The sequence below is a fragment of the Moschus berezovskii genome, chromosome 12, assembly GCF_049115385.1.
Source record: "Moschus berezovskii isolate FMDL1 chromosome 12, NW_MosBer_1.0, whole genome shotgun sequence".
NCBI classification, from domain to species: domain Eukaryota; kingdom Metazoa; phylum Chordata; class Mammalia; order Artiodactyla; family Moschidae; genus Moschus; species Moschus berezovskii.
The window spans coordinates 1,719,916-1,740,059 of record NC_142471.1 but is presented as its reverse complement, the minus strand read 5'-3'; the positions used below and the strand labels follow the sequence as shown (position 1 = coordinate 1,740,059).

The following is a 20,144-nucleotide window of genomic DNA, read 5'->3' as shown; positions in this document are numbered from 1 at the left end:
TAACTCTTTTCATTTCTGAAAAGTAGGGTTAGGAATGATTTTTTTGTTTTTACATTTCTCTATTGTGCAGATTGGAGAAGGAAATGGCAACCCACTCCGGTGTTCTTGCCTGGAGAATCCCAGGGATGGGGGAGCCTTGGTGGGCTTCCGTCTATGGGGTCACACAGAGTCGGACACGACTGAAGTGACTTAGCAGCAGCAGCAGCAGCATTGTGCAGATAGGTGCATGCCATTCATTCTAATTTTTTAAAGTATTGTTATTCAGGGCTTACCACTTGGAAGTGACAGAAACCTGATTCAACTCGCTTAAACAGAAAGGGTATTGATTGGCTCTGGCAAACCTAGACCCAAGAATCCAGTCTATATCATTGGGACTCTACTTCTTTCTCTTGGTTTCTGAGCTTTCCTCTCGGGGCTGGCCTTTTCTCCCACTACAATGGACTTCCTCTTCACAGCTGCAGAAAGTGCAACTTGTACTCCAAGCTTACGTTGTCTTAGCTGAGGACCACCAGCAACAGACAACTTCTTAGTATTCCAGTTATAGAGAAAGATTCTTGGCTGTCACCAGGGGTAGGAGGTGATATGATTGGCCAGGAGTGGGTCTTGTTTCCATCGCTGTGAATGGGGATAGGGTCAGTTCAGTTCAGTCGCTCAGTTGTGTCCCACTCTGCGACCCCGTGAATCACAGCACTCCAGGCCTCTCTGTCCATCACCAACTCCGGAGTTCCCTCAAACTCATGTCCATCAAGTCGATGATGCCATCCAGCCATCTCATGCTCTGGCGTCCCCTTTTCCTCCTGCCCCCAGTCCCTCCCAGCATCAGAGTCTTTTCCAGTGAGTCAACTCTTCGCATGAGGTGGCCAAAGTATTGGAGTTTCAGCTTTAGCATCAGTCCTTCCAATGAACACCCAGGACTGATCTCCTTTAGAATGGACTGGTTGGATTTCCTTGCAGTCCAAGGGACTCTTAAGAGTCTTCTCCAGCACCACAGTTCAAAAGCATCAATTCTTTGGTGCTCAGCTTTCTTCACAGTCCAACTCTCACATCCATACATGACCACTGGAAAAACCATAGCCTTGACTAGACGGACCTTTGTTGGCAAAGTAATATCTCTGCTTTTTAATATGCTATCTAGGTTGGTCATAACTTTCTTTCCAAGGAGTAAGCGTCTTTTAATTTCATGGCTGCAATCAGCATCCACAGTGATTTTGGAGCCCCCCAAAATAAAGTCTGACACTGTTTCCACTGTTTCCCCATCTATTTCCCATAAAGTGATGGGACCAGATGCCATGATATTAGTTTTCTGAATGTTGAGCTTCAAGCCAGCTTTTTCACTCTCCTCTTTTACTTTGATCAAGAGGCTATTTAGTTCCTCTTCACTTTCTGCCCTAGAGGCTGAAATTGACAGCCCCAGGAGACCCACAGGGAACAAGGAAGGACTGGCTCCCCAGAGGAAGGAGCAGTAAGCAGACAAAACAACATATGTTCATCCATATATTCGTCTTTGTGTTAAAAACAAAAAAAAAACAGGTTGAGAAAGATCTAATTTCACAGCATGTGTGGGGAGAACCATCTGGGACCTAGTTGACCATAAGTAAGGTGCAACTGTTAAGACATTGAATACAATCATAAGCAGTAGCCACAAAGTTGTATTTCTTTATCAGAGGCAGTAAACCTTTCCTGTAGAGAATCCTCTGTTCCTAGAGCACTGAAGGACTGCCTGTGTAGAAGACAGTGTTGTTTTGTTTTACAGATAGAATCAGAACCAACAAGCAGAGATTATAAGCTACAACTGTGGCAAATATGGACCTGCAACTGGTTTCTGAAGCAAGAGGGAGACTTTAGGGCTGGCCTATGGAGCTCACGGAAGAAACAGTAGAAAACCGACAGACACCAAAGGGACATCAGACACTGGACAGCAGGGTCCCCATAAGGACAGGAGAGGACTTTGGCAGAAGAAACTCAGTGAGAGGCAGCCCTGGGTGGGTCCGTCTACAAGAGTAGGAGCTGATAGAAAGGAAGGTCGATGCTAGACTCCTGAAGGATCATAGAAAGATAATGGAGATTTGCTACCCAAATGCACAGGTTCCATGTCTGAAAACCTGCTAATGACTTTGTCTGGCAGCCTCACAGAGTGGCAAGCCCCGAAGGCTGGCCTCCTTCAGGGGAGCTGGGCTGGACTTCCTAGCTTCCTGCTTCCAGAGTCCTGCATCCTGAAGCCCCGGGCACTCCCACTTCCTCCCCTCAGAGTGTCATCCATCTGTGTCAATGTCTGTGTCCTTCTGAGCTAAGAGAGGCCGTCTTCCAAGAGCACCTCCGATTCACCCTTCCTTCCCCCTGAGGTGTTCTTTCCAGACACGTGCCTCCTGCCTTTCCTGACCCCTCCCACCCAGTGTTCCATCAGCTTTCATCTTCCCTTTTGTCTCTGGATTTTGCTTCTTTTTCTATTTCCCTCTCCCTTGCATTTTCCCTCACCTCTCTCTCCAAACACAGACTTGGGAATCCACTATCCACTCTACCCTTTTTATAAACCCACCCCCCAGTGTGGAAGCTCACATGCTAATGTGCTAAGTCACTTCAGTCATGTCCACTTCTTTGTGACCCTGTGGACTGTAGTCTGCCAGCTTCCTCTGTTCATGGGTTTCTCCAGGCAAGAATACCTGCATACCCTCCTCCAGGGGCTCTTCCCAATCTAGGGATAGAACCCATCTCTTATGTCTCCTGCATCAGCAGGCAGATTCTTTACCATAAGTGCAGTTGGGAAACCTGTGGATGCTACAGATGGTAGATAATTTCCATAGCATCCTTTGCAGCTAGAACGTAGGCCTGTGGCCTGAAAGTGAAAGTCTCTCAGTCGTGTCTGACTCTTTGTGACCCCATGGACTATACAGTCCATGGAATTCTCCAGGCCAGAATACTGGAGTGGGTAACCTTTCTGTTCTTCAGGGGATCTTCCCAACTCAGGTATCAAACCCAGGTTTCCTGCATTGGGGGTAGATTCTTTACCAGCTGAGCCACAGGGGAAGCCAAAGAATACTGGAGGGTGTAGCCTATCCCTTCTCCAGTGGATCTTCTTAACCCAGGAATTGAACCCAGGTCTCCTGCATTGTAGGTGGATTCGTTACCAAATGAGCTATAAACTCTGCTAATCAGATACTCCTGCCCCCAGGCTTGGAACAGGGTCTGATGGTGCTGAGAAGCAAGGACCAAGAAGGTTTCTCTTTGGCTTAAATGCCAATTTCAGAGCCAAGTTCCTGGAGCAGCAGTGGCCCCAACACTTGGAAAAATGCCTTTGTCCAGAGCCGATGGTGTCGGGGATGCAAGCTCCATTGGTCTTCATTGGTGTTCTTCCTCTCAGAGCCCCAAACCTGTTCCAGAGATTCTGGAAGCCAGCCAAGCAGTGTTTAAATATTAATATATGTCTTTTCTCCTAAAATTAGCAGTGTTGATTTCTCTGAGCAAGCACCCTGACGCACTGGACTGTCCTAATTCCTTCCTCCTCGCTGACTGGTATCTGGTTTCTCTGGCAGCTTCCTATTCCTCCTTCTCTGTTTTCTTAAATTTGTCTGTTTATTCATTTATAGGTGTGCTGGGTCTTTGCTGCTGCTCTGGCTTCTCCCTAGCTGCAGAGAGTGGGGGCTTCTCTCTAGCTGGTGCATGCAGGCTTCTCACTGGGGTGGCTTCTGTTGTTGCAGAGCACGGGCTCTCGGGCACACAAGCTTCAGTAGATGTGACTCCCCAGCTCCCGAGCGCAGGCTCAGCAGTTGTGGTGCATGGGCTTGCTCGCTCCATGGCACATGGGATCGTCCCAGATCAGGGATCAAACTTGTATTTGGCAGAGTCTTTACCGCTGAGCCACCAGAGAAGCCCTCCTCCTCCTCTTTTTTGAAGTAAGGGTTCCTCATTCTTTCTGCACGTTTCCCCACCTACCATCTCTGCACAAGGGACCACTTGTGCAGAGTAGTGATTACTGTGTATACTGTGGCATCCATCTCTCTGTGGCCCCCAGCCCCCAGAGCCAGACCACTGTGCAGCTCACTGGCCGTTCCCCCTTGGTGCGCAGCTTGCCGAAGCTCATATTCAGTGTTCATATTTACCGTCTTACTCTCCCCACCAATCCCTTTGTCTCTGTTCCCTATTTTGTTAATGGCATTTTCATTCTCTCAGTCATAGAGTCAAAATGTCAGGGTCATCCTAGAACCTGGGTGCCCACATGCTAGGCTAGGGTGATCTTGTCCATCAGACAGTGTCTCTTGAGTTCACCTCCCCCCCCTTATCACGTTGGTCAGGGATGGGAGGTACAACTCACTAGCATCAAGCCCCCTCATGGCCTTGCAGAGAACAAGTACCTGATCCAAAAAAGGGTCTGCAGCAACAGTAGGCCCAGCTGTGTTACTGCACCCTCAGCCCCACCCACATGCACGACTACCAAGGGAAGCCACTTGTGTGGCTTGGGATGGGATGGGGCTATCAGAGCCACAACCTGGTCCAGACTGCTAAATGTGGGCAGAGAAAAATCATATTTTTAAAAAATCATCAAATACAAATCAGTACTGTTTAACTGCCCTCTTTCTCTTCTTGTCTACAACGGAGGTAGTCAGGGACTATAATATAGAAAAATGCATATGAGCAGTTTCTTTTTTGTGGATAAGATCTGGGTGAAACATTTGTTTCACTGGATCAGTCCTGGTGGTCATGACCTTATCTCTGAACATCATACCAGCAACAGAAAAAATCAAGACTGTGCATTGAAAACAACAAAATATTTAGCTTGAGTTCCTGCCAAGAAGCCTGGGGAAATACCCCCAAGTTGATAGCCTAGAGTCTGTTCTTGAGAAGGGGATTCCCGAACAGCAAACCCCAACCTGTGTGCAAAACCTTCTGTCTATGCAACAGTGAGGTTGCCCAGACTCCTACTTTTCTCTGGGGCTTCTGGAGTTGTTCACTTCCTGAGAAGAGGAAATGAGAGGTTCTTTGCCAGGACCCACTGACCGCAGACCCTGACCTGGGCCACCAGTTGAGCTCTGGCCTGAGAGGCTACTCAACCCTGGGATGGCTCTCAGGTGAAGACGCATCTCAGTCTGATCAGGCCGCTATAACAAAGCATCACACACTGGGCAGCTTATCAACAACAGACCCTTATTTCTGACAGCCCTGGTCAAGCTGCCAGAATGGACAAGTTCTGGGGAGAATCTAGTTCGTCCCTCACAGACTGAGTCCTCGTATGGTGAGAAAAGGGGCGAGGGAGCTCTCCGGTATCTCTTACAATAGCAGAATCCCATGCATGGGGGCTCCACCCTCAGGACTGAATGGTCCTCCACGGGCCTTATGCACTTCTTAGAATCATCACTTTGGAGGGCAGGTTTCAACGTGTGAACTCGTGGGACAAGGACATTGCGTCCCCAGCAGCCCTCTTCCTCTGCCGCTCCCCCAGCCCCTGCAGCCTCTCATCTCCTACGGCCTTTCTGGAGCAGCCCCCAGCTCTGCCCTCCCTCACCTCTCTACCCTTCCACTGTGCCTGTCTCCCCTTCCTTGCTGTTCCCACTCTTGGTTCCATCTAACAGAGAAGCAAAAAGATCCCCAATTCCCTTGACTACTTGATAATAAGCCATCAAATCCAGAAAAACAGTGTGATTACTGTGGCAGTTTGTCAGAACATGGAATTCTATGTGCAGCTCTTCTGACAGCATCGGGAACGCCTGTTTTGAAAGTGAGCCCAGACTCAAATTCCGACTGTCTTGCTCTGTGTGGGGGGATGCTGAGCCCAGGGCCACCTAACTGTGTAAGTTTCTGAAGACATTCTTGGCCAAACCGCCTGTATTGCATCAGCCCATCACCATGCATGTAAGGATATCTGTCTTTCTCTGAGGCTTCAGAATTTTCATAAGAGGATGACATTCTTTGTTGAGCAACACAGACTCCCTACATTTCAGGTTTTCCCCCCAGATAACAGAGTCCCTAACTCTGCCAGGCTGGGGAGCAAGAAAATATCTGTCCTGGAGGAGTCCCTAATGAATATGCACTCTCTCCATGGCTCTGGGATTCCAAAGTCTATTTTTTTCCCTTGCATTCTAACCAATTTAGTAGAAATCCATGTACTTCAAGAGCACTGCTCTGGCCCCTCACAGAACTGCTTTTACTGAATTGCATCTGGACAGGATACAGACAGAACTGTTTGATCTGGAAAGGGAGGTGACCTGGTCCTCACTTTGTGCATAATCCTCTGTGACAACCCATGGCAGAAATTCATCTCAGTCTTTTGTTGACAAGCTGACTAGTTTTTTACATCTTGAACATTGGAAATTCTGATTTTTTTTTTCTTTGCTTCAGCTGCTATAAAGTATAGAGCCAGATTCGTGGTGCACTTTTGGGTATTAACATACCAGGGCTGTATTCTTTTCCTTGCTCTAAATTCCTCTCCTACAGATTTGATCTTCTTGTAGCACAGGTATTTCAGAAGCTGACTTAAATTTTTTTTTAATTGTTATTAATTCTCCAAAATTCATGTAAAATGTGAACTTTTAAATTCAATGAGATTTGCAGGAAATATGTAATATGAAGCTACACAGATCTCATATTGGTATATAAGATACATGCTGCTGCTGGTAAGTCACATCAGTCGTGTCCGACTCTCTGTGACCCCATGAATCAGCACGCCAGGCCTCCCTGTCCATCACCAACTCCCAGAGTTCACTCAAACTCATGTCCATCGAGTCGGTGATGCCATCCAGCCATCTCATTCTCTGTCGTCTCCTTCTCCTCCTGCCCCCAACCCCTCCCAGCATCAGAGTCTTTTCCAGTGAGTCAACTCGTCGCATGAGGTGGCCAAAGTATTGGAGTTTCAGCTTTAGCATCAGTCCTTCCAATGAACACCCGGACTGATCTCCTTTAGAATGGACTGGTTGGATCTCCTTGCAGTCCAAGGGACTCTCACGAGTCTTCTCCAGCACCACAGTTCAAAAGCATCAATTCTTCGGCGATCAGCTTTCTTCACAGTCCAACTCTCACATCCATACATGACCATGGGAAAAACCATAGCCTTGACTAGATGGACCTTTGTTGGCAAAGTAATATCCCTGCTTTTTAATATTCTGAAAGAGATGGGAATACCAGACCACCTGACCTGCCTCTTGAGAAACCTGTATGCAGGTCAGGAAGCAACAGTCAGAACTGGACATGGAACAACAGACTGGTTCCAAATAGGAAAAGGAGTACGTCAAGGTTGTATATTGTCACCCTGCTTATTTAACTTATATGCAGAGTACATCATGAGGAACGCTGGGCTGGAAGAAGCACAAGCTGGAATCAAGATTGCCGGGAGAAATATCAATAACCTCAGATATGCAGATGACACCACCCTTATGGTAGAAAGTGAAGAGGAACTAAGAAGACTCTTGATGAAAGTGAAAGAGGAGAGGGAAAAGGTTGGCTTGAAGCTCAACATTCAGAAAACAAAGATCACGACATCTGGTCCCATCTCTTCATGGGAAATAGATGGGGAAACAGTGGAAACAGTGTCAGACTTTATTATTTTGGGCTCCAAAATCACTGCAGATGCTGTTTGCAGCCATGAAATTAAAAGACGCTTGCTCCTTGGAAGGAAAGTTATGACCAACCTAGATAGCATATTAAAAAGCAGGGATATTGTATTAGGTTGGTACAAAAGTAATTGCAGTTTTGGACCCATGAATTTTAAATCATTATACTAGGCTCAAACACATTTTTATTAATCAAAATAAGAACCGTTAAAATCAGCACATCTTGCCTACAAGAAATAAGTTTGTTTATCCCTGTAGCATAAAAATCCATGCTTTAAGATTTGACAAACTCTTTTCTGCCTCCTGCTGGTTGTGGAAGCATTTTCCCTGTGCATCCATGGGTGCTCCAGGCAGAAAGATCAACCAGCCATAACCTGAGCTGAAGAAGAAGCTGTTTAAATGACAGCAGATTTCGAACCAGGATCAGCGACTGAAGCACTGGGTGGTCAGAGCTGTGAAGACTGGTTATGCAGTGCCACCTCAAGAAGTGGGCGTCCGGTGCCAGCATGGCTCTGTCTGGGAAGAAGCACAGAACACTCCTCCACAGATCAGGCTTGCCCAGAAAGAGAAAGCAGCCATGGAAGTGGACTAGTGAACCACAGCCCAAATCAAAAAAGAAGACAAAAGCCCCCTAGAATGTAGGCATGGAGGACTTTGAAGATAAAGGCTAACTCTGAATCTCATCTTCCTACCAGATTCTTAGCTGGAGCCAGGAGGACTCGATGCTTGTTTCAGAAGACTGGAGAAAGCATTGCTCCTTTTCACTCTCCCCATTTTTCTCTTCCCTAATGGCCTACTGCCCTGTCCTGAAGGGATGCATTGAGAGGAAGAGTGTAGAAAAGAAAGATTGGAGAGGGAGTTCTAAGCAGTCAACTTCATTTGTAATAAAGCCCTAGCAATCTCATTGAGATGTGTGTGATTAAATGTAGGAATGGGGATGGGCCAGGAAAAGGGATGGTGAGCATGGAAGCAACAATTGGGAAACAGGACCCACAGCGCTTACTTGAGCAAAGGCGACAAGAAGTTAACCTCCTTGAAGGCCCTGTCTCCCCAATGAGTGATCCTGCAACTTTCTATTTCTGACAAAAATAAAGATTATTATAGATATGGCAGAGGAGGAAAGGGTTTTGATACCAGCCCTGCCACTTCCCCTGTGTGACCAAAGTGGACAAGTGACTGTGATTGTCTTTGCTTCCTTTGCAGGATTATATTTTTAATAAAATGAACATTCTTTATCACTAAAAAAAAAAAAAAGTTGTCAAGATGCTTGAAGAAGTGGTAGTCAGTCAGTTGGCAAACGGTCAGGTGAATACGGCAGATGGGGCAAAACTTCATAACCAATTCACTGAACTTTTGAAGGATTGGTGGTCAGACAGTGTCACGGAGAAGAATTCGGCCCATTCTGTTGACTAATGCTGGCTGCAGGCTTTGCAGTTTCAGTGTATCTCATAGATTTGCTGAGCATGCTTCTCAGATGTAATGGTTTTGCCGGAATTCAGAAGGCAATAGTAGATCAGACAGGCAGTAGGCCACCAAACAGTGACCATGACCTCTTTTTGCTGCAAGTTTGGCTTTAGAAAGTGCTTTGGAGCTTCTTCTCAGTCCAGCCACTGAGCTGGTTGTTGCTGGTTGTTGTTTAAATCCACTGTTTGTCCCATGTCACAAATTGATCAAAAAATGGTTTGTTGTTGTCCCATAAAATAAGACAGCACATCCAAATGATGATTTTTTAAATTTTGAGTCAGCTCATGAGGCACCCACTTACCAAGTTTTTTCACCTTTCTTTCAAATGCCAAATGTCCATAGAACAGTCAACGTTGAGTTCTTGGGCAACTTCTTGTATAGGTGTAAGAAGACCGGCTTCGATGACTGCTCTCAATTGGTCAGTGTCCATTTCTGATGGCCAGTCACTGTGCTCCTCATCTTTAAGGCTCTCATCTCCTTTGCAAAACTTCTTGAACCACCCCTGCACTGTACATTCATTAGCAGCTCATGGCCAAATGCTTTGTTGATGTTGCAAGTTGTCTCCATTGTTTTATGATCCATTTTGAACTTGAATTTTATTTTTTATTTTTTTTTTAAAGAATTTTATTAAAAAAGCACAAATGCAAAGAAATGAACAGAGGAAAATTTATGCGTCGAACCTGGACTGGTCACTTATGATAATATACATGCTACAATTCCATTCTCTCCAATCATTCCACCTTCACCCTCTCCCACAGAGTCCCAAAGACTGTTCTAAATGCCTATGTCTCTTTTGCAGTCTCTTATACAGGGTTCAGGTTACCATTTTTCTAAATTCCATATATATGCGTTAATATACGGTATTGATGTTCTTCTTTCTGGCTTACTTCACTCTGTATAATTGGCTCCAATTTCATCCACCTCATTAAAACTGATTCAAATGCATTCTTTTTGATGGCTGAGAAATACTCCATTGTGTATATGTACCAAAGCTTTCTTATCCATTCATCTGCAGATGGACATCTAGGTTGCTTCCATGTCCTGGCTATTATAAACAGTGCTGCAATGAACATTGGAGTACATGTGTCTCTTTCAATTCTGGTTTCCTCGGTGTGTATGCCCAGGAGTGCGATCGCTGGATCATATGGCAGTTCTATTTCCAGTTTTCTGAGGAATCTCCACACTGTTCTCCATAGTGGCTGTACTAGTTTGCATTCCCACCAACAGTGTAAGAGGGTTCCCTTCTCTCCACACCCTCTCCAGCACTTATTGCATGTAGACTTTTGGATAGCAGCCATTCTGACTGGTGTGAAATGGTATCTCATTGTGGTTTTGATTTGCATTTCTCTGATGATGAGGGATGTTGAGCATTTTTTCATATGTTTATTAGCCATCTTTATGTCTTCTTTGGAGAAATGTCTGTTTAGTTCTTTGGCCCATTTTTTGATTGGGTCACTTAGTTTTCTGGAATTAAGCTGCAGGAGCTGCTTGTATAATTTGGAGATTAATCCTTTATCAGTTGCTTCATTTGCAATTATTGTCTCCCATTCTGAAGGTTGTCTTCTCACCTTGCTTAGAGTTTCCTTTGCTGTGCAGAAGCTTTTGATTTTAATTAGGTCCCATTTGTTTATTTTTGCTTTTATTTCCAATATTCTGGGAGGTGGGTCTTGGAGGATCCTGCTGTGATTTATGTCGGAGAGTGTTTTGCCTACGTTCTCCTCTAGGAGTTTTATAGTTTCTGGTCTTACATTTAGATCTTTAATCCATTTTGAGTTTATTTTGGTGTATGGTGTTAGGAAGTGTTCTAGTTTCATTCTTTTACAAGTGGCTGACCAGTTTTCCCAGCACCACTTGTTAAAGAGACTGTCTTTTCTCCATTTTATATTCTTGCCTCCTTTGTCGAAGATAAGGTGTCCATAGGAGCGTGGGTTTATCTCTGGGCTTTCTATTTTGTTCCATTGATCTATATTTCTGTCTTTATGCCAGTACCATACTGTCTTGATGACTGTGGCTTTGTAATAGAGCCTGAAGTCCGGCAGGTTAATTCCCCCAGTTCCATTCTTCTTCCTCAAGATTGCTTTGGCTATTCGAGGTTTTTTGTATTTCCATACAAATTGTGAGATTATTTGTTCTAGTTCTGTGAAAAATATTGTTGGTAGCTTGATAGGGATTGCATTGACTGTATAAATTACTTTGGGTAGTATACTTATTTTTACAATATTTATTCTTCCAATCCACGAACACGGTATATTTCTCCATCTATTCGTGTCCTCTTTGATTACTTTCACTAGTGTTTTATAGTTTTCTATGTACAAGTCTTTTGTTTCCTTAGGTAGATATATTCCTAAGTATTTAATTGTTTTCATTGCAACAGTGAATGGAATAGTTTCCTTAATTTCTCTTTCTATTTTCTCATTATTAGAACTTGAATTTTAAAAATCGCTTGACTTTACTTTTTGTCTAGCATCATTTCTATAGTCTGAAATAAATATAAAATAAACAGCAAGTAATAAATCAATAGCAAAAAATTAAGTGAGGAATGCACATTAAAATGATGCAAAAATGTTAAAAAATATATATATATATATGTATGTATTATTGTTGTTTAGTTGCTACGTTCTGTCTGATTCTTTTGCAACCCCGTGGACTGTAGCCCACCAGGCTTCTCTGTCCATGGGTTTTCCAGGCAAGAATACTGGAGTTGCCATTTCCTTCTCCAGAGGATCTTTCCGACTCGGGGATTGAACCCCCATCTCCTGCATTGGCAGGTGGATTCTTTACCACTGAGCCTCTGAGGAAGCTCTATATATGTGTGTATATGTGTGTGTGCATGTGTGTGTGTGCGTGTGTGTGTGTGTGTATGCTCAGTTGCTCAGTCATGTCCAACTCTTTGTGACCCAATGGTATGTAACCCACCAAGCTCCTCTGTTCATGGGATTTTCCAGGCAAGGAAACTGGAGTGGGTTGCCATTTTCTTCTCCAAGGGATCTTCCTGACCCAGAGATCAAACCTGCACTCCTGTGTCTCCTGCATTGGCAGGCAGATTCTTTACCACTGAGCCACTTGGGAAGTCCCATGTATGTGTGTGTGTATATAATTTTTGAATTGTGGATGAGTATAACAAACCACAAGTAGAACGGTAAAAATTAAAATAAACACTTTGGTGAATGATGTCAGATTTGTGATCTCTGAAGAGATTTAGCTTTGGGATGACCAGGGACCAGGCTTGATCACTCAAGAGCTTTTGTGTAGCAGAGTTTTATTGAAATATAAAAAGGGACAGAGAAAGCTTCTGACATAGACATCAGAAGGGGAATAGAGAGTGTCCCCCTTCCTCACTAGTCTTAGCAAGGGAGCTATACACTTTTTCAATTGGTTATTACAGTAAATCAAAAGTATGTCTCAAGGTTATAAAGGTCTTACCAGGCCCACTCCCACAATTTACATTTTAAGATAACAGGATTAGAACTAACAATAGAAAGATCTTACCAGAAAAGCAAGAGAGTTCCAGGAAAACATCTATTTCTGCTTCATTGACTATGCCAAAGACGTTGACCATGTGGATCACAAGAAACTGGAAAATCTTGAAAGAGATGGGAATACCTGACCTGCCTCTTGAGAAACCTGTATGCAGGTCAGGAAGCAACAGATAGAACTGCACATGGAAAAAAAGACTGTTCCAAATAGGAAAAGAAGTATGTCAAGGCTGTCTATTGTTACCCTGCTTATTTAACTTATATGCAGAGTACATCATGAGAAACGCTGGGCTGGAAGAAGCACAAGCTGGAATCAAGATTGCAGGGTGAAATATCAATAACCTCAGATATGCAGTTGACACCACCCTTATGGCAGAAAGTGAAGAGGAATTAAAAAGCCTCTTGATGAAAGTGAAAGAGGAGAGTGAAAAGGTTGACTTAAGGCTCAATATTCAAGAAACTAAGATCATGGCATCCAGCCCCATCACTTCATGGCAAATAGATGGGGAAACACTGGAACCAGTGACAGACTTTATTTTGGGGGGCTCCAAAAACACTGCAGATGGTAACTGAAGCCATGAGATTAAAAGACGCTTAATCCTTGGAAGGAAAGCTATGACCAACCTATACAGTATATTAAAAAGCAGAGATATTACTTTGTCAACACAGGTCCGTCTAGTCAAGGCTATGGTTTTTCCAGTGGTCATGTGTGGATGTGAGAGCTGGACTATAAAGAAAGCTGATCACCGAAGAATTCATGCTTTTGAACTGTGGTGTTGGAGAAGACACTTGAGGGTTTCTTGCCCTGCAAGATCCAACCAGTCCATCCTAAAGGAGATCAGTCCTGAATGTTCATTGGAAGGACTGATGTTGAAGCTAAAACTCCAATACTTTGGTCACCTGATGCTAAGAACTGACTCATTTCAAAAGACCCTAATGTTGGGAAAGATTGAAGGTGGGAGGAGAAGGGGACAACAGAGGATGAGATGGTTGGATGGCATCACCAACTCAATGGGCATGAGTTTTAGTGAACTCCAGGAGTTGGTGATGGACAGGGAGGCCTGGAGTGCTGCAATCCATGGGGTGGCAAAGAGTCGGACACGACTCTGCAACTAAACTGAACCAGACATATACTTTAAGGTTACAGGATTAGTCAGAAGTTTCTTAAGAAGGAGAAACATGTCCTTGAGCAGGATACTTTGTTATATAATCAATGTTACAGAGTTTAAGGAAGAACATATCCTTGAGCAAGATGAGTTGTTTTGTTGTGTAATCGTTAACTCTGGTCTGTCCTTTTTCGCCTCTTTGAGAACCCCAGACCCCTTTCTCATCCTTGGGGATCCAGGACTTCTTATCAACCTAAGAACTGACTCTCATTCCCCCCTTTTTTCTTTTAGGAGAATTATGTTGCAAAAGAAAAGGGGTGGTGTTTTCATTCCATAACTATACTTTCTGCTTGGATGGAGCACTGTCCCTATATTGTTGAGGCATCATATTCCCCTAACCCTCATATTGAGAGTCTCTGATCCAGCGACCCCAAGTAATAGTTGGAGAGGCTGTGGCACTCATAAGAGCTTGGACAACCACTTTAACTTAAAAGCTTTCAGATGGTTAGAAACAAATCCAGTTACACAGTTAGAGATTCAGGGAGCAAAGAGTAAGAGCAATTAGAATTATTATGATTAAGATAGCTATCCACCATGGGGAACTAGTTAATGTTTCCCAAAATGAGGTGACTGTGGCTTCAGGAGTATCCATAGCCTGAATTATCTTGTTCATGTGCTTAGTAAAGTGAGTAACATTAGTGCTCATATCTGGTATATATGTACAACATTGGGTATGAATAATGACACAAGTTCCTCCTTGTGCAGCCATTAGAATATCTAAGGCCAACCTGTTTTGTAAAACCACCTTTCTAATTTGTATTTGTTCAGCATTAAGGGCTGAAATAGATTTTTTGAGAATCTTGTGAAGTCTGTTGAGTAAAGTTAGTCAGAGAATCAACTCATAGCATAATATCAGTAGTTCCCAGAGGGAATGAATACTGCAGCCAGATAATCATACCAGTGAAATATAGACCTTGTCCAGTGAGTTTTAAGGTATGGCAGATTAGCAGGCTTCTCTGGAAACTCTGAAAACATGAAGTCATGAATAAAATCTAGACCTAGGGTGCATCTCCCTATCCAGCCAGGGGGAAGCCATGCCCATAGGTAAGAGCCACACATCCAGTGGCTCCCGTCTGGAGAAAGCCAGCATGACTGAGGGATCCAGTCCCAATCAGTGCCTGGCCAGGCAAAAGGAGGACTTGAACTGGGATTAGAATGCATAGGAATGATTGCACTGCTTATTTCTTGGGGCAAAAATCCCAATTGTTACTAGTCATTATAATTAAGTTGTTGGCTAACTTCTGGGGATGGCTCTATTGGTTCCCAGCATATGGAGGTGTTAGATAGTAGGTGTCCCTTTTCAGGAGTTAGCCATATGACCTCATTCCATATTTGATAAATATCAGGGAGAAAGCCACCAGTTCTAGACCCACTTACCTACTTATGTGCAGGAAAATAGTCGTTAAACCAAGATAATGTATGCTGCTGCTGAGCCCACCAGGCTCCCCCATCCCTGGGATTCTCCAGGCAAGAACACTGGAGTGGGTTGCCATTTCCTTCTCCAATGCATGAAAGTGAAAAGTGAAAGTGAAGTCACTCAATCATGTCTGACTCTTAGCGACCCCATGGACTGCAGCCTACCAGGCTCCTCCACCCATGGGATTTTCTAGGCAAGAGTACTGGAGTGGGTTGCCATTGCCTTCTCCGAAGATAATGTATAATCAAAGTTAAAAGTCAGACAATAAAGTATAAGGATTAGGCACCATGGGATGTAAAGAAACCACAGCCTCATTTATTATTCATAAATCTTGAACTAGTATCCATTTATCATTTGACTTTTTTTACACTCAAAATGTTGCATGGACTGTTATAGGGAATTAATAGCCTTTGTTCCTTTAAATTTTCAACGATGGGTTTTAACCCTTCCTTAACCTCAGGTTTTAGTGGATACTACTTTTGATATGGAAATAAATGAGGGTCTTGACAAGGATAGGAACAGTATTTTGTGCTCAACCCACAGTTTTTCCATCAGTCCACACTCTAGGATTTACATTTTGTTCAAATAATGGGAGAGAAAGAGCAGGCTGCATATTCATGAAAGCAGAGACCTGGACCTTGCTCAGTATATCCCTCCCCAGAAGACCTGAGGGAGACTCCAACATTATCAGAAACTCATGAGAAACAGAGTAGAGTCCCAGTTGCAGCTTAAAGGGTGATGGAAATAATAGCATGTGGCTCATCCAGACAGCCCCAGGAGAGGATCGGGAGGAAAGCAGGCAAGGGGCTTCAGTGAGCACAGAGAAAGTTGCCCCAGTGTCCAAAAGAAAATCAATTGACTGGCCCCCCACGGTCATTAATACCTGGGCTTCCTCAGGTGTTTTTTTTTTTTCTAATTATATATTTATTTGCATTACAATAGTTTAATATGAACAATCAGAACTAATGAACAGTATAACAATATTTTACAACTGAAATAATTAAAATAAACTATAAAATTACTACATAAAACAGGTCTGATCTAGCTTATTTACTTTCTATAATCTCTTCAGTGCTGCAAAACCATTTATTTCTTTTGTTTTTCATGTTTTAATAAACACTTCGTCTTTTTGTATTGCTTTCTTTTTCATCACAATAATAGAAATATAACACCATATATCACTGTAAAACACATTTCCACATAAATGCTGATAAGCACAAAATATTTTTCATCATTTACATTTTAACTGTAATAATATATGGCAGGATTAAAGCTGCATCCATCATGTGTCTAACTAACCTTGCTGTAATGAATTTTTAAATGTAATGGTTTCTGTTGCAAAGTAAAATCGTACATAATGTCTAGTGACACAGTACGCTGGTGAATGGGTGGTTTTGGAAAATGGAAATGCAACTTCATTTTTAATTAGATTAATAAACTTCACCACCTCCACCTCCACCTCCAGCCAGCTTCCCAACCATCCCTCCCACCACCATTATTTATTTATTTTAAATGAAGCTTTTAATTAATGTTTGACAGAGCTGATTCAGGTTGAATAGACTAAATTTCTTTAAACAAACTTACTTATACTCCAGAGTCCTTTAAAAACTTAATAGCATTTATACATTGAAGGTATTTGATTTTCTTGTAACTAGCACTTCAAATGCAAAAAGCATTTGAAGCAACAAGCATTTGACCCAACAAGTAAAACTTTCTACAGTTCATAACTTTTATAAATAAAATAAATTAAATGTACAGTGAATAAGTTCTCTGAAATATTTCAATATTTCTGCAGGTTCAGTAACATCATAAAATACATATTAACTAAAATTCACAAATCTGTTAGGCATTTTTAGGCGTTTTAAGTTGGAAATGAAGACCAATGTTACATCGTAATATGCCAATTACAAATAGTACTTCAAATAGCAAATACTACAGTTTGTCCCAAACTTTAAAAACTATTCATGAACTCAACACTGAACTATTGATGGCTATGAGAATTGTTTCCTAGCCTTTTTGAAAATTTCAACCCATTTACGTTTAAGGTAATTATTGATAAGTATGATCCCATAACCATTTTCTTTATTGCTTTGGGTTCAAGTTTATACACTCTTTCTGTGTTTCCTGTCTATAGAAGATCCTTTAGCATTTGTTGGAGAGCTGGTTTGGTGATGCTGAATTCCCTCAGCTTTTGCTTGTCTGTAAAGCTTTTGATTTCTCCTTCATATTTGAATGAGATCCTTGCTGGGTATAGTAATCTGGGCTGTAGGGTATTTTCTTTCATCACTTTAAGTATGTCTTGCCACTCCCTTCTGGCCTGAAGAGTTTCTGTTGAAAGATCAGCTGTCATCCTTATGGGAATCCCCTTATGTGTTATTTGCTGCTTTTCCCTTGCTGCTTTTAAGATTTGTTCTTTGTGTTTGATCTTTGTTAATTTGATTAATATGTGTCTAGGAGTATTTCGCCTTGGGTTTATCCTGTTGGGGACTCTCTGGGTTTCTTGGACTTGGGTGATTATTTCTTTCCCTATTTTAGGGAAATTTTCAACTATTATCTCTTCAAGTATTCTCTCATGGTCTTTCTTTTTGTCTTCTTCTTCTGGGACTCCTATGATTCGAATGTTGGAGCGTTTAACATTGTCCCAGAGGGCTCTAATATTGTCCTCATTTCTTTTAATTCGTTTTTCTTTTTTCCTCTCTGTTTCATTTATTTCTACAATTCTATCTTCTAGTTCGCTAATCCTGTCTTCTGCCTCTGTTATTCTACTGTTTGTTCCCTCCAGAGTGTTTCTGATCTCATCTATTGCATTATTCATTGTATACTGACTCTTTTTTATTTCTTCTAAGTCCTTATTAAATCTTTCTTCCATCTTCTCAATCCTTTTCTCCAGGTTATTTATCTGTAACTCCATTTTGCTTTCAAGATTTTGAATCATTTTCACCATCAAAATTTGAAATTCTTTATCAGGTAAATTCCCTATATCTTCTTCTTTTGTTTGTGTTGGTGGGCAATTATCTTGTTCCTTTACTTGCTGGGTATTTCTCTGCCTCTTCATCTTGCTTATATTGCTTTGCTTGGGGTGTCCTTTCCCTCTTCTTGCAGTTTGTGGAGTTCTTTTTATTATGTAGTTTCTTCGCTGTGTGTGGGGTTGGTCGAGTGACTTGTCCGGGTTCCCTGGTTAGGGAAGCATGTGTCGGTGTTCTGGTGGGTGGAGATGGATTTCTTCTCTCTCCTTTAGAATACAATGGGCTGCTTTTCTGGGAGCCTGATGTCCTCTGCCAGTATTCAGAAGTTGTTTTGTGGCCTTTACTCCAAGTTCAAATGTTCTTTTGATGAATTTGTGGGGGAGAAAGTGGTCTCACCGTCTTATCCCTCCGCCATCTTGTTCCTTCCTCCCCAGAACACTGGATTCTTATATTCCACTTGGTCGTGGAGTATCTCTTCCCAGCTGCTCCAGCAAGGTGCAGCCACTGTACCTTACCTTGGACGAGGGGTATCTCCTCAAGGCCGCCCCTCCTGCTTTGAATGTGGATCAGCTCCTCTCAGCCCTCCGGTGCCCAAGCAGCCACCGCCTCCTGGACGTGGTACAGCTCCTCTCGGCCACCGCCCTAACCCTGGGCGCGGGGCAGCTCCTCTCAGCCACGATTCTGCACGTGGTCGGTTGCGCCGGAGCCGGGCGTCTCTCGCGTCTGCTAAATCAGGATTTTTTCGTGAAGATCTTTTTTGTACAGTTCTGTGTATTCCTGCCACCTCTTCTTAATATCTTCTGCTTCTGTTAGGACCATACCATTTCTGTCCTTTATCGAGCCCATCTTTGCATGAAATGTTCCCTTGAAATCTCTAATTTTCTTCTTCCTCAGGTGTTATTAGGATGGTGGCTCATGTGGGGACCTCCAGGCACCTTCAGTCCTGATTGTCCTGAGAGTCCAATCCCTGAGGCCTACGCCTCTGGGGGAAGTCTCTCCTCCAGTGTGGTCCTTTGCAGACCGGACAGGGAGCTGGAGTGGCTTAGATGCCTGAGGGCAACCTCACTTGAGATGCCCCTCCTTTCCATAGTAATAGCAAGCCTGTCCCTTTTCGCCTGGGTTGCTCTGGGCATTTTTCAGGCTGTTTTAGAACGGATCTGAAAGCCATTTTAGGGCTTCAGTCTTTCCTGGTCTTTTTCTGCCTTTTCTCCTCCTCCTCCTCCTCCTCCCTACCATAGTACACTGTCTGAGCCAGTTGCAGCAGTTTATTTAAAGACTGATTTGGTCCGAATACCTGTTTTAGTACTTTACGGTGGATATCCTGAGCCGGCTGAGGGAGAAATCTCTTTTAAGGTAATTCCTCCCTCTGTGCTTTTGGGATCAGTGTCAATAAACTTGCAGAGAGCCTCCCATAGTCTATGTTAGCAGTTTCCTTTTCCCCCAGTTCTGTGTCAGCCAACTTAGCATAGTGAAGAGCCTTAGCAGGTGCTCACTTGAGTCCTTCAGGAGTACATCTGACAGAGAAGGCCCTGATCCCCGCTTCGTTTAGCCGTGTAACACTCCCAGTCTAGCTCTGTTGTGGGAACTGCTCAGCTCCCAGTGGGGAGGAGGGCTACTTTGTGTTCTCTCTTTCCACTTGTCTCACATTCAAGCCATTCTTCTCCAAAAGTAGTAGCTTCCCCCAAAATTCAAGCTCTTGAATCAGGAGTCAGCATCTGTCCCAGGACATATGTTACATCTCTCCAAGTAAGGTCATAAAGTGAAGTTAGTCCCATAAAGGCTTCTATGTGCTTTTTAGATCCTCGACCACATTGGGACTGTTTGAATTTCTACTGAGGCTGAGGCAACCCCTCCTGGAAGGGCGCCCTGATTCTCAGTCGGTTCAATTGGAAGCCCCAGATACAGGGGCAAAGTAAGAGGACAGGAGGGAGCTGACGGTTTGACACCCAAATCTGCACAAGTCTGGCATGTCTCACAGAGAGAAAAAGAGCAACACATATGGCACTTCTACCCATTTCCCTTGTTTTCTACAGAACCAGTCTAATTGTAAACCGACATTATAATTAAGATACCCTTCAACGGGCCAGCGTTCCCCTTCTTCCAAAGGATACTGTGGC

At 43.3% G+C, this 20,144-nt stretch overlaps 1 pseudogene; it reads left to right on the top strand.

Moving 5' to 3' along the window:
• The first annotated feature begins 7,875 nt into the window (after positions 1-7,875).
• On the top strand, positions 7,876-10,217 carry LOC148775913 (28S rRNA/ribosome and sororin micro-cofactor pseudogene; annotated as a pseudogene).
• Positions 10,218-20,144: the final 9,927 nt, after the last annotated feature.